Source organism: Equus quagga, chromosome 14 (assembly GCF_021613505.1).
Source record: "Equus quagga isolate Etosha38 chromosome 14, UCLA_HA_Equagga_1.0, whole genome shotgun sequence".
In the NCBI taxonomy this organism is placed as follows: domain Eukaryota; kingdom Metazoa; phylum Chordata; class Mammalia; order Perissodactyla; family Equidae; genus Equus; species Equus quagga.
This window is the reverse complement of record NC_060280.1, coordinates 94450318-94461496: the sequence shown is the minus strand read 5'-3', so window position 1 is coordinate 94461496 and position 11179 is coordinate 94450318. Positions and strand designations below refer to the sequence as shown.

At 51.5% G+C, this 11179-nt stretch overlaps 1 long non-coding RNA gene across 1 annotated transcript; it reads right to left on the bottom strand.

The window, feature by feature from the left end:
- Nucleotides 1–1077: 1077 nt before the first annotated feature.
- LOC124225106 (uncharacterized) lies at nt 1078–3580 on the bottom strand. Its single transcript, XR_006884991.1, has 2 exons — nt 2905–3580; nt 1078–2794 (listed from the first exon to the last, which is right to left on the bottom strand). It is a non-coding gene; the product is annotated as an uncharacterized LOC124225106 (long non-coding RNA).
- Between the last annotated feature and the right edge of the window lie 7599 nt (nt 3581–11179).

Genomic DNA, 11179 nt, shown 5'->3' with positions numbered 1-11179 from the left:
TGATAGTTTAGATCAAGGGTCAGAAAACTTATTTGGTGAAGGATCAAACGGTAAATATTTTCTACCGTGTGGGCCCTCCAGACTCTGTTGCAACAACTCACCTCCATGGTTGTAGTGAGAAAGCGGCCATAGACAAAACCAACTAAATGGTCACGGCTGTGTGCCAATAAAACTTTATCGACACAAACAAGCAGAGGGCCGTAGGGTCCCGACCCCCGGTTTAGGCTTTAAAAAAGTGATGGAGAAAAGAGAATAGTGCAGATTAAACTTTAAAATGTGTCCTGTCTATAGAATAGCACACACACCAAAAAGAGGAAATATTTTTCCAGTATTCACAAGCTGTTATCTGATTTATCGAAGATGGCGTTCTCCTTCTTAGTGAACAAGTGAAATTCCCTCATACGTCTCTTCACTTTCATGTTACTTATTAACGTAAGTGAAAATATTGCCGGCATTCAAGTCAGAACTACCCTCGTGCCGTTATTTGCAACCATAAGTTGGCTACGGACACAAGGGTTTGGCAAAAATCAACAAAAATATCCTTTGAAGATCAAGTGGCTGTGTGGAACTTAGAATGGAGTATTGCATATTTTACTATTATTTGTGAATTGCATGCTACACATCCTTTACGTCGGTAACAGTTACAATAAATATAGATACGCATTGTATAATGATGTATATTACATATGTGCAATATACCTGATATATGAGCGATATGGACATATAGAAATTCCCCTCCCAGAGAGCCGGTTGTTAAACCTTGACCAGCACACCACTACCTTTATACATTGGAGAGTCGAGATATTCCGTGGTCCAGGGGGCATGCATTCATTCAGCTGACATTTATTGAGTATCGGCTCTCTGCCAGACAGAAAGATGGGTCCTAGAGGATGTGGATATTTACTAATTATTGCATTCAACAAAAATGTCTTGTGATGCTCTCTGCGTCAACATTGGTCCCAGTCCTTTGTTAGTCAGAGAGAGGAAGGGCTGCGGGGTGGGGAGAGAATGCGCCAGCTCGGGGAGAAGATGCGCAAACGCACAGAGCTCCATAGGGGGCGCCATGCCCAGGCTTTCTTTTTTTTCTCAATTGCTTTTATTTTTTTATTAAGATATAATTGACATACAACATTATATTAGTTTCAAGGGTACAACGTAATGATCCAACTTATGCATAGATTGCAAAATGACCACAGTAAGTCGAGATAAGATCCGTCGCTGCAGAGTTACAAACATTTAGTTTTTAAAAATAATTTTGTGCTGCATCCTGACCCATGGATGGTTATAGCTGTGCAAAAAGGGATCCATCCGGATGAACAAGAACCAGGAGGGGATGCGGGAAAACAAAGGGAATTTGACTAGAGGAGGGGAGGGTTATAGGCGAGATTTATTTTTTCGCTTTCCCGTTATTTGTTTATTTCACAGCACTATTATTTAATAACAAACAGAGGGGCATCGTCTTTTAAAATTTTTTTTTATCGAGACATACTGTACGGAATGTAGAATGTATCCTTTTAAAGTGCACAGTTCAGTGGGTTCTAGCGTATTCACGGTGCTGTGCAACCATCACCACCATCTCATTCCAGGACATTTTCCATCATTCCCAAAAGCAACCCCACGCCCATTAGCGCTCGGTGCCAATTCCCCTCCTTTCTCGGCCCCTGGAAACCAGGGCTCTGCTTTCTGTCTCTGAGGATGCGGGGTGCATTTTGCCACCCCCCTCCAACTGTGCCGGGAAAACGCCTCCAGAAGAGAGGAAGTCAAAATTGGGTTTCGCTGCCATGTCGTAACGCTCCGATCAAAGTCCCAAACTCAAGGTTTCTAGAAAAAGCAATGCCTTTTTTTTTTTTTTTTTACAGCGGCAATTAAAAAATCTCCCGGGCTTGGCCAGATCAGATGGGTGTGCACAGACTTCTCTACCAAGCTCTGCACACCCAGGTGGCCTTCAACTTATGGAGACATTGGTCAGTGTGATTGCTGTTTCCTCTGAAGCTCGTGAGATGCTGTTTAGACAATTTGACAAATGAGGAGCCCCTCAGAAATGCGGGGCCTTGGAAAACTCATTTTGACCCTCTGGGCCTCAGTTTCCCCTCTGGTGACATGATTTCCTCCTTTGGCACTAGAGCAGGGCTCTGCGAACTTTTTCTGTAAAGGACCAGATTGTAAATATTTTCTGCTTTGAGGGCCAGGCAGCGTCTGTCGCAACTACTCACGTCTGCCTTTGGATATGTCGGGGAAGAGTTGTGGCAGTGAAAACAGACCGTGCAAAGGCCCTGGGGCAGGGCTGTGGCTGGCATATTAGAGGAACAGCGTGAGGAGGCCCGGGTGACTGGAACGGAGTGAGCGAGACAGAGTCGACAAGACTGCCAATGGAGGGATGTGCGGCTGAGAGAGGAAGAGAAAACTCAGGGACAAGCCAACATTTTGACCTGAACACCTGGAAGGATGGAGCCTCCGTTTAGTGAAACCGCAGGAGGAGCAGGTTTGGGGGAAGAGCAGGAGCTCAGTCGGCCACGTTGAGTCTGAGATGCTTTCGAAACCCCCACGTGGAACCATCGGAAGGGCAGTTGGATAGACAAGCCATTTTCAAGCCTTCAGCCGTCAACTGCAGAAACAAGGCCAGACTTCTCCAAATGGCGGCCGGAGCGGGAGGCCTCGCTGCGTTTGCTGCGGGAACCGAGAGCGTTCACCGTGGATCCAACAGCTCCCGGCTGACGTCTTGGAGAGAGAGCGCCGAGCTTGTAAACGATCGCTGCGTCCTGTTTTCGGGGACAGAGGTGCAAGCATCGCTCTCCTGGGAGAAGGAATCCATAAAGGCTTATTATGTTAGATGCTCGATAAATATTTGAGGGGTGAATGAATGAATGAGTGAATGAATGAAGGCTCTCCAGGGGCGTAATTTACCTTCCAGTGCCCCTGGGTGCAGCTGGCGTGGACGCCTCCTCCCAGGAGAACCGTCCTTCTGAGATGCAATGTGGAGAGAAGAGCGTTCGCCGGCGCTGGCCGCAGAATCAGATGCCTCGAGGTGGCCTGAGTCTGGGGGGTGGGCTGCTGGACGTGTAGACAGCTCTTCAGAGGATGCAAACCCCTAATCTGTCGCATCTGCCAATTCCTGTGGTGTAAATGCCCCCAATGTGGCCAATTTCAAGCTACCCACTCGATGTCATCGAACCCGGAGTCAGACAGGGATGTGCGTGCCTGGATCTCGCCAGCAAGAGCCCACCCGGCCACTCCAGCGCACCGCCGAGTTGTCTCTGTTTCGGGCCCCTGCAGTCTCTGTTAGCCTGAGCGGAGTTGTCACTTTCCTCCTCTGTCCTTCTGTTTCTTTCCTGTGAAATACCAGCCAGCTCCTGCAGACGTCACGTGCAACGCCGCGGGTTGAAATACTTCAGGGGAACGTAGGGCAGGGGGGCTACACCGACGCGAGGTGTGCACGCAGATAGAAAGCACAGATGAAGAGTTGTAATAGATGCAGGAGGGGCTTTGGAAAGTAACGACGCTGTTTAAATTTGTTGACATCTCTGACGCCAGCTCAGAGGGATTTCTTTTCTTTCTTTTCTTTTTTTTTTTTTTAAGATTGGCCCTGCGCTAACATCTGCTGCCAATCCTCCTTTTTTTTTTTTTTGCTGAGGAAGACTGGCCCTGAGCTCATATCCGTGCCCATCTTCCTCTACTTTATATGTGGGACGCCTACCACAGCATGGCTTGCCAAGCGGTGCCATGTCTGCACCCGGGATCCAAACCAGGGAACCCCGGGCCGCCAAAGCAAAACGTGTGCGCTTAACCACTGTGCCACCGGGCCGGCCCCTCAGAGGGATTTTTAATTCGCGGAGAGCCCTTCAGGCGTGTAAACCATGGTGGCACAGTGGGAGCGTGGCCCCGGGAGGGGGAGGCCCTGGGGACGTTGGCAGGGGGCAGGGGGCAAAGTCAGGGCAAGGAGGGGCCACACAGATGACTTCCTACTTCCTAGGAGGTTGAGGTGGAGGTGGCAGTTGCTCGTGGGGTCCACAAGGGGGCACCAGGGACTGGAAAGTCGGCCTCAGTCTCCCCCCGCCTCAGGTCCAGCCTCAGGGGGGACGCCGAGGGGCCACCAGGGATGCTGGGCAGGTAGAAGGGGGAGGAGGATCTGAGTCTGTGAGCCTGGGGGGACCCTTCTGGTTCCAAAACAGCCACAGACAGCAAGTCACAAATGGGCGTGGCTGTGCGCCAGCGCTGTTTTATTTTTGGAGGCTGAAATTTGAATTTTGTGTAATTTTCCTGTGTCACGAAGTAATTCTTTCTATATTTTTTAGCCGTTTAAAAATGCAAAGACCGCTCTTAGCTGTCTGTGCAAAGACCGCCTGTGGGGGCGGAGCTTGTCACTGCGGTATTGATGGGGATAAATATTTATTTGACACTTGCTAGGTACCAGGTATGAAGAGAGGAAATGCGGTGGCTTGTCTACCCACAGTAGGTCTTGTTGTAACACTCCCCCTGTATATGACGAAAAGTTTCAATAATAGTTATGAAAAACAACAAATCATGGTAATACCCAGAAAAGAAATATAGAGTGAATTTTTTTCTTTCATTGCACGCCACATATATAATCATGCCAGTAACATGCATAAAATAAATGTGAAAGTCCAAAAGAGGAAGAAAAGTCACAAATGAATACTTTTTAACTCCACTAATAAATTTTTTTGAAAAGAAAACCTTATCTTTACATACTGGTCTGTTGCAGTAATAAATAACAGCATTACAGCTTCATAACAAGTAAATAATCAAATAAGAATGACTATTTAAGGGGCCTGCCCGGTGGCGCAGTGGTTAAGTGCGCACGTTCCGCTTCGGCGGCCCAGAGTTCGCTGGTTCAGGTCCCGGGTGTGGACATGGCACCGCTTGGCAGCCATGCTGTGGTGGGCGTCCCACATAGAAAGTAGAGGGAGATGGGCACGGATGTGAGCTCAGGGCCAGTCTTCCTCAGCAAAAAAAAAAAAAAAAAAAAGGATGGGCAGCAGTTGTTCGCTCAGGGCTAATCTTCAAAAAAAAAAAAAAAAAAAGAGAGAGAGAGAGAAAGACATTTCCGCTTTGAAGATCTGGCTCAAATTCAGTCAAGATATTCCGTGTTTGAATTAACATTTGAGCTGACCAAATAAAAATAGGATAATTTGCCGCTGAGCCCGCTGTTTAAAATTTTAAGCAAAAATAGGACCTCCAAGCGGTCAGATAAAATAAAGGGAGCAAAGCGGCTCCAAATCTATTTCTTCGCGCTTCAAACCCCCCGGGTTGTCCTCGTTTGCAGTCGGGTGTTGCCTGACGACGTGGACACGTTTTGAGAAATGCGTCGTTAGGCGGTTTCGTCGTTGCGCGAACACCGCAGCGCGCGGACACGAACAGAGACGGCGCCGCCGACCCCGCGCCCGGGCTGCAACTTAGGGCACCAGCGCCGTCTACGCGGCCCGTCCTTGACCGGAATGTCGCTCTGCGGTGCGGGACTGGATTTCAAACCTGCTATTGGGTAAAAATGAATTGTGTCCAAAGAAAACTGAACACATGTAAAATTATTAAGAACTAACTCTCAGGAGAAATGTGGGGAGCGGAGTCTGTGCCTCCCGGCTGCATAGACGGCGTGGACTTCTCCAAACTCGCTTCCGTGGACGAGTCAATGTTTATGAAAGGATCACTCCTAAAAAAAGGCGCTAATTCAAAACTTCCAATGATGAAACGTCCGCTGGACCTGCGACCATCGTCCAGACGAAGAGTTGACAAAGGACGGCTTGCCCACCAAACCCAGCCCCGGGCCCATTTTGGTAGAAGCGAAAGATTTTTTTTTGCTTTTTTTTTTTTTTAACTGGTTGGGGAAAAAAATCACAAAGAGAAGAACATTTCATGACACATGCAACGTATATAGGATTCAAATTGCAATGTGCATAAAAGGAGATTTACGGGCATGCGGCCAGGCAAATTCATTGACGAACCGTCTGTGGCAGCTTTCATGCAGCTCTGGCCCGCGGACCTGAAAATATTTACCGTCTGTCCCCTTGTGGGAAAAGTTTGCTGACCCCCTGGTTTAGGTCAGTGAAAGATTTCTTAGGGGAAAAGGATTTTGTCCCTAACATTGTTCAAAATTGCCTTTATACGGTAATAATAAAAAAGCAAGTAATAGAGGCCGGCCCGGTGGCACGGTGGTTAAGTTTGCATGTTCCGATTTGGAGGCCCGGGGTTTGCAGGTTCGGATCCCGGGTGTGGACATGGCACCGCTCATCAAGCCATGCTGTGGTGGGCGTCCCACATATAAGGTGGAAGAAGGTGGGCATGGATTTGAGCTCAGGGCCAGTCTTCCTCAGCAAAAAAAAGAGGACGATTGGCAGCAGATGTTAGCTGAGGGCTAATCTTCCTCAGGAAAAAAAAAAAAAAAAAAAAAGCAGATAATACAATAGCTAGCTCTGGTTCTGATCAGACTCGCTTAGACCCGGAAGCTGGGCCCAGGGCAGTGGGGTTGTTTTTCTGGAAGAAAGAAGGTCCGAGAGAATGGGGCCGTCCAGCGGATTTCATGCCCAGAGTGAGCTCCCCACGCGTGCTTGCAAATTGCATATAAAAACGCAACCCCATGAAAGGGACAAAATTACTTCCTTTTCAACCGTCTTTTCAACCTTCTGGTTCCATTTAGAAACACTCGGATTGGGTGCTGCCGTGTCTTTACCGCCTGTTCGCTAATCTCTTATTAAGAGTCACCTAATCCGGGCTCTTCCACGGGCCACAGGCGCGCCCCGAATTTAGTAACATTGTTTATTTTCCTTTGTATCAGTTTGGGGCACCCGATACTGTTGCTGTTTTTCGATTTACCCCAGTGTTACAACGTTTCCTTTTAAGATACATTTCTGGAAGGAAAAAAGTTCAGCTCCATCTTTGGCATTATTGTCAACTTTGCTACTTTTCTTCGATAAATTTATTTTAGGAAGATGCTTTCTAACGGGATGGTTCATGGAGACCAGCCTCAGATGCCCCAGTAGAAGGTAATTATAAAAAAGAAAAGCAATGTAAGGGCCGGCCCGGTGGCATGGTGGTTAAGTTCTGCATGCTCTGTTTCAGTGGTCTGGGTTTGTGGGTTCGGCTCCTGGATGCAGACCTACACCACTCGTCAGCCATGCTGTGGTGGCGACCCACATATAAAGTGGAGAAAGATGGGCAAAAAAAAAAAAGTGGAGAATCTTCCTCAGCAAAAAAAAAAAAGAAGAAGAAGACCATGGAAAAAGAAATGTTAAATTCTGCCAAAGGTTGTCATACACGGGTCTAGGGGACCTCAAGCATTTGCTAACCTGGAGATTCTGCTGGAGATCCGAGGGTTCGAAGGTGTTCTGGCCGCTGCAAGAAGGAAATTCTGGAACAGAGTCGTGTTCCCGCTGAGGAGAACCGAGGCTCGGTGCTGTCTGGACTCTCACTCAGCACGGCCGACCTCGCTCCCATGCGGATGGGGCGGCCCCCTACCCGGTGGGCGTCTCCCCGGACATTCTCGTCTTGGGCCCCGACTCCAACCAGACGCTACTCCGGGCCAGCGTTCCCCTGGGGTTGAACATTAACCCGATGTTTGACCTGGCGGGGGCCGTCTGTAACCTTTCCATCAACCGTCACGTTTCACAGACGGGAAAACCGAGTCTCAGCGGGGAGGAGAAGGGACTTTGTGATGTCATAGCCGGTTTGTTGCTGAGCCGAGGGTGGCGCCCTGTCCAGAAAGCCGTTGTTCCCCAAAAGGGAAAGTCACGAGCTGATGAGAGACGGGGCGGACGTGTCACCGCGCCCGAGAGCGGGTCCTTCCCTCTTGGGACCCACGGGGCACGTTGAGTCACGGGATCCACTCCACAAACATGTTTGAAGCCACTTGATGGCAGATGGGCTGTTCTCAGGCCTGGGGGGGCTTCAGTGACCAACACGGAGAGGGCCCCGCTCCCCCCAAAGAGAGGGAGAAACTCACAGAGTCCCCCCAAAGGCGCTATGCTGGGGACCAGAGCGGGGGGACTTTGGCTGGTGCAGCCAGGGCGCCTTCCTGGAGGAGGTGACCGTGGAGCTGAGACCACCAGGCTCGGGTTTTGTGACCGCTTTGAGGAGGTGTTGTGGGTTGGATGGTGTCCCTGCCCCCAAGCCCACCCCCGCCCCCAATTCACAAGTTGGTGTCCTGACCCCAGGACCTCAGAGTGTGACCGTCTGTGGAGACAGGGTCTTTAGAGAGCTGAGGAGGTTAAAATGAGGTCATTAGGGTGGACCCTCATCCCCTGATCTGTGGGACTGATGTCCTTATAAAAAGGGGACATCTTGGGGGGCTGGCCCCGTGGCCGAGTGTTTAAGTTCGCGCGCTCCGCAGCAGGAGGCCCAGTGTTTCGTCGGTTCGAATCCTGGGCGCGGACATGGCACTGCTCATCAGACCACGCTGAGGCAGCGTCCCACATGCCGCAGCTAGAAGAACCCACAACGAAGCACATGTTCCGAATCGGGGGGGTTTGGGGAGAAAAAGGAAAAAAAAAAATCTTTTAAAAAAAAAAAAAAAAAAACAGGGGACATCTGGGGCTGGCCTGGTGGTGCAGCGGTTAAGTTCACATGTTCCGATTCAGCAGCCCGGGGTTCGCTGGTTCGCATCCCGGGTGCGGGCGTGGCACCACTTGGCAAAAAGCCATGCTGTGGTAGGCGTCCCACATATAAAGTAGAGGAAGATGGGCACGGATGTTAGCTCAGGGCCAGTCTTCCTCAGCAAAAAAAAAAAAAGGGGGGGCATATTGGCAGTAGTTAGCTCAGGGCTGATCTTCCTCAAAAAAACAAAAAAAAACAAAAAAAAAACACACAACAAAAGGGGATGTCTGGGGTCAGAGACACAGGGAGAAGACGGCCCCTGCAAGGCACAGAGAGGGACTTCGGGAGGAACCAGCCCTGCCGACACCTGGTCTTGGACTTCCAGCCTCCAGAACCGGAGAGGACAGAGTTCTCCTGTCTCAGCCGCCCAGCCTGGGGGACTTTTTTTTGGTGGCCCCGGCAAACTCATTTGTAGGGCGTGAGGGATGAAGGGCCGGGACGAATTCCGGATCTGGGGACCCAGGAATGCCTGCACCCCCCCACCCGTGGCTCTTTCCAGAACCCCCTCGGCCCCCACCGCGGGAAGGAAGCTGAGAGGACCACATCCGCAGCCCCTGGAGGCCTCCTTGTCCCGGCCGGAGCGTCCGCTGCAACCCTTGGACCCGCGGGCCGTAAAGCAATCACCGGGATGAGATGGTGGCCAGACGCAGAGGGAGAGGCGGGGACCTGGAGACGAGCGGGGACGTCTCTGTCTGCTGGTCCAGGCTCAAGGCCATCATGGGGCACGGCCCCAGGGGCCCCCGTTCTCCCAAAGCTGGGGGACCACCTTCCCGGCTAAGAGTGAGCCCCGGATGCCAGCTTGGAGAACCGTGTCCCTGACACACTGGGCCTCCCAGCCCTGTCCATGCACATGTCCCACCCAGCCCCATGTGGAAACTTCTAGAGCCGTCACAGGACTGACCATCAGCCTTCTCACCCTGGAACACGGCCCTCGGTCACCTCCCTCCCCTCCCCTGCCCCTTGCTGACTCCACTCCAGTCCTGTGAGCCTCCTTGCTGTTCCTCCCACCTCAGGGCCTTTGCACAGGCTGTCGTCGCCGCTCTGAACCCTCTTCCCACCTGATCTGGTCCTTCCCCTCCTCCGGATTTTGTGGTGAGGCCTCCCCGACCGGATGTAAAATTACAAGTCGTCCCCACTCACTCCTCATCTCCTTCCTGCTTCATTCTTCTGTATATGGTCTCTTCATTTTATTTATTTTCTTGCTTCTGGACAAATAATTAATTTTTTTTTGAGGAAGATTAACCCTGAGCTAACATCTGCTGCCAATCCTCCTCTTTTTGTTGAGGAAGACTGGCCCTGAGCTAACATCTGTGCCCATCTTCCTCTGCTTTATATGTGGGACGCCTACCACAGCATGGCTTGCCAAGCGGTGCCATGTCCACACCCGGGATCCGAACCGGTGAGCCCCGGGCTGCTGAGAAGCGGAATTCACGCACTTAACCGCTGTGCCACCGGGCTGGCCCCTGGACAAATAAACTTATTTAGCATCACTCTGCTGTTTCCTCAATGCCTGGCATACAGCAGGCACTCAAGAAATAGTGGTCCCAAGACTGACTGACTGAATGAATGAATGAATTCTCAGGAATGAATGAATGAATGAACTCTCAGTGAATGAATGAATGAACTCTCCGGCGTGACGTCCTTCATTCTTTAAGAAGGGCGGGGGGAGCCCACCCCCACCGAGCTGTCCTCCCGGGTTGTATTCAGACCCCCTGGCTCAAACCTCCTGTCTTCAGCCCCCCTCAGGAGACCGGAACCTTCTAGATGCACCTGAGCACATGACGGGCAGCCTGCAGGACGGGATGCTGATCGGCTGGCCTGTCCGGGAGGCGGATCAGAGTCCCCCGGTGCCCCCGCCACACCCACGTCATGAGGGCTTTACTCACCGCCCGGCCCGGCCTGACCCCAGGGAGGGTCCCCGAGGAGGAGGAGGTGGGGGACGGGCAGGAGCGGGTCAAAGGGCGCCGGCTCCCGGACCCCCTCCCCTCTTCCCCCCAAACTGACCTCAAAGGGGCGTGTGGGGAGACCCCTCGAGTGAGAGGACAGAGGGACGGGGAGGTGACACGATGACAAGGGGCGAGCCCCCGTCTGGAGCAGGGGACCTGGGCGTGGTCTCGACTGAGGCTGACTCATGGGGAGGTCACGGTGAATCACCGCCCCTTCCAACCCCTCCGTCCTCCTGTGCCCGATGGGGCCTTCATTAGGACCAGATGTGGGCTGAGACCAAAGGGCTGAGGCCACCGGAAAGTGACAGGCGGGCGCCCGCCGAGCGTCTCGGGATGAGGACACGGTGTATTTCTTACAGATATGCATCTAGCGATAATAATAACCATAAAGACAGCCAGCTTTTTTTTGTGTGTGTGTGCTGAGGAAGATTGGCCCTTAGCCAACATCTGTTGCCGATCTTCCTCTTTTTCCTTGAAGAAGATTGTCACTGAGCTAACATCCGTTCCAATCCTTCTCTATTTTAGGTGGGATGACACGTGGTGCTAGGTCCACACCTGGGATCCAGAACTGAGAACCCGGGGCAGCCAAAGTGAAACACGTGCACTTAACCACTGGGCCACCAGGCCGGCCC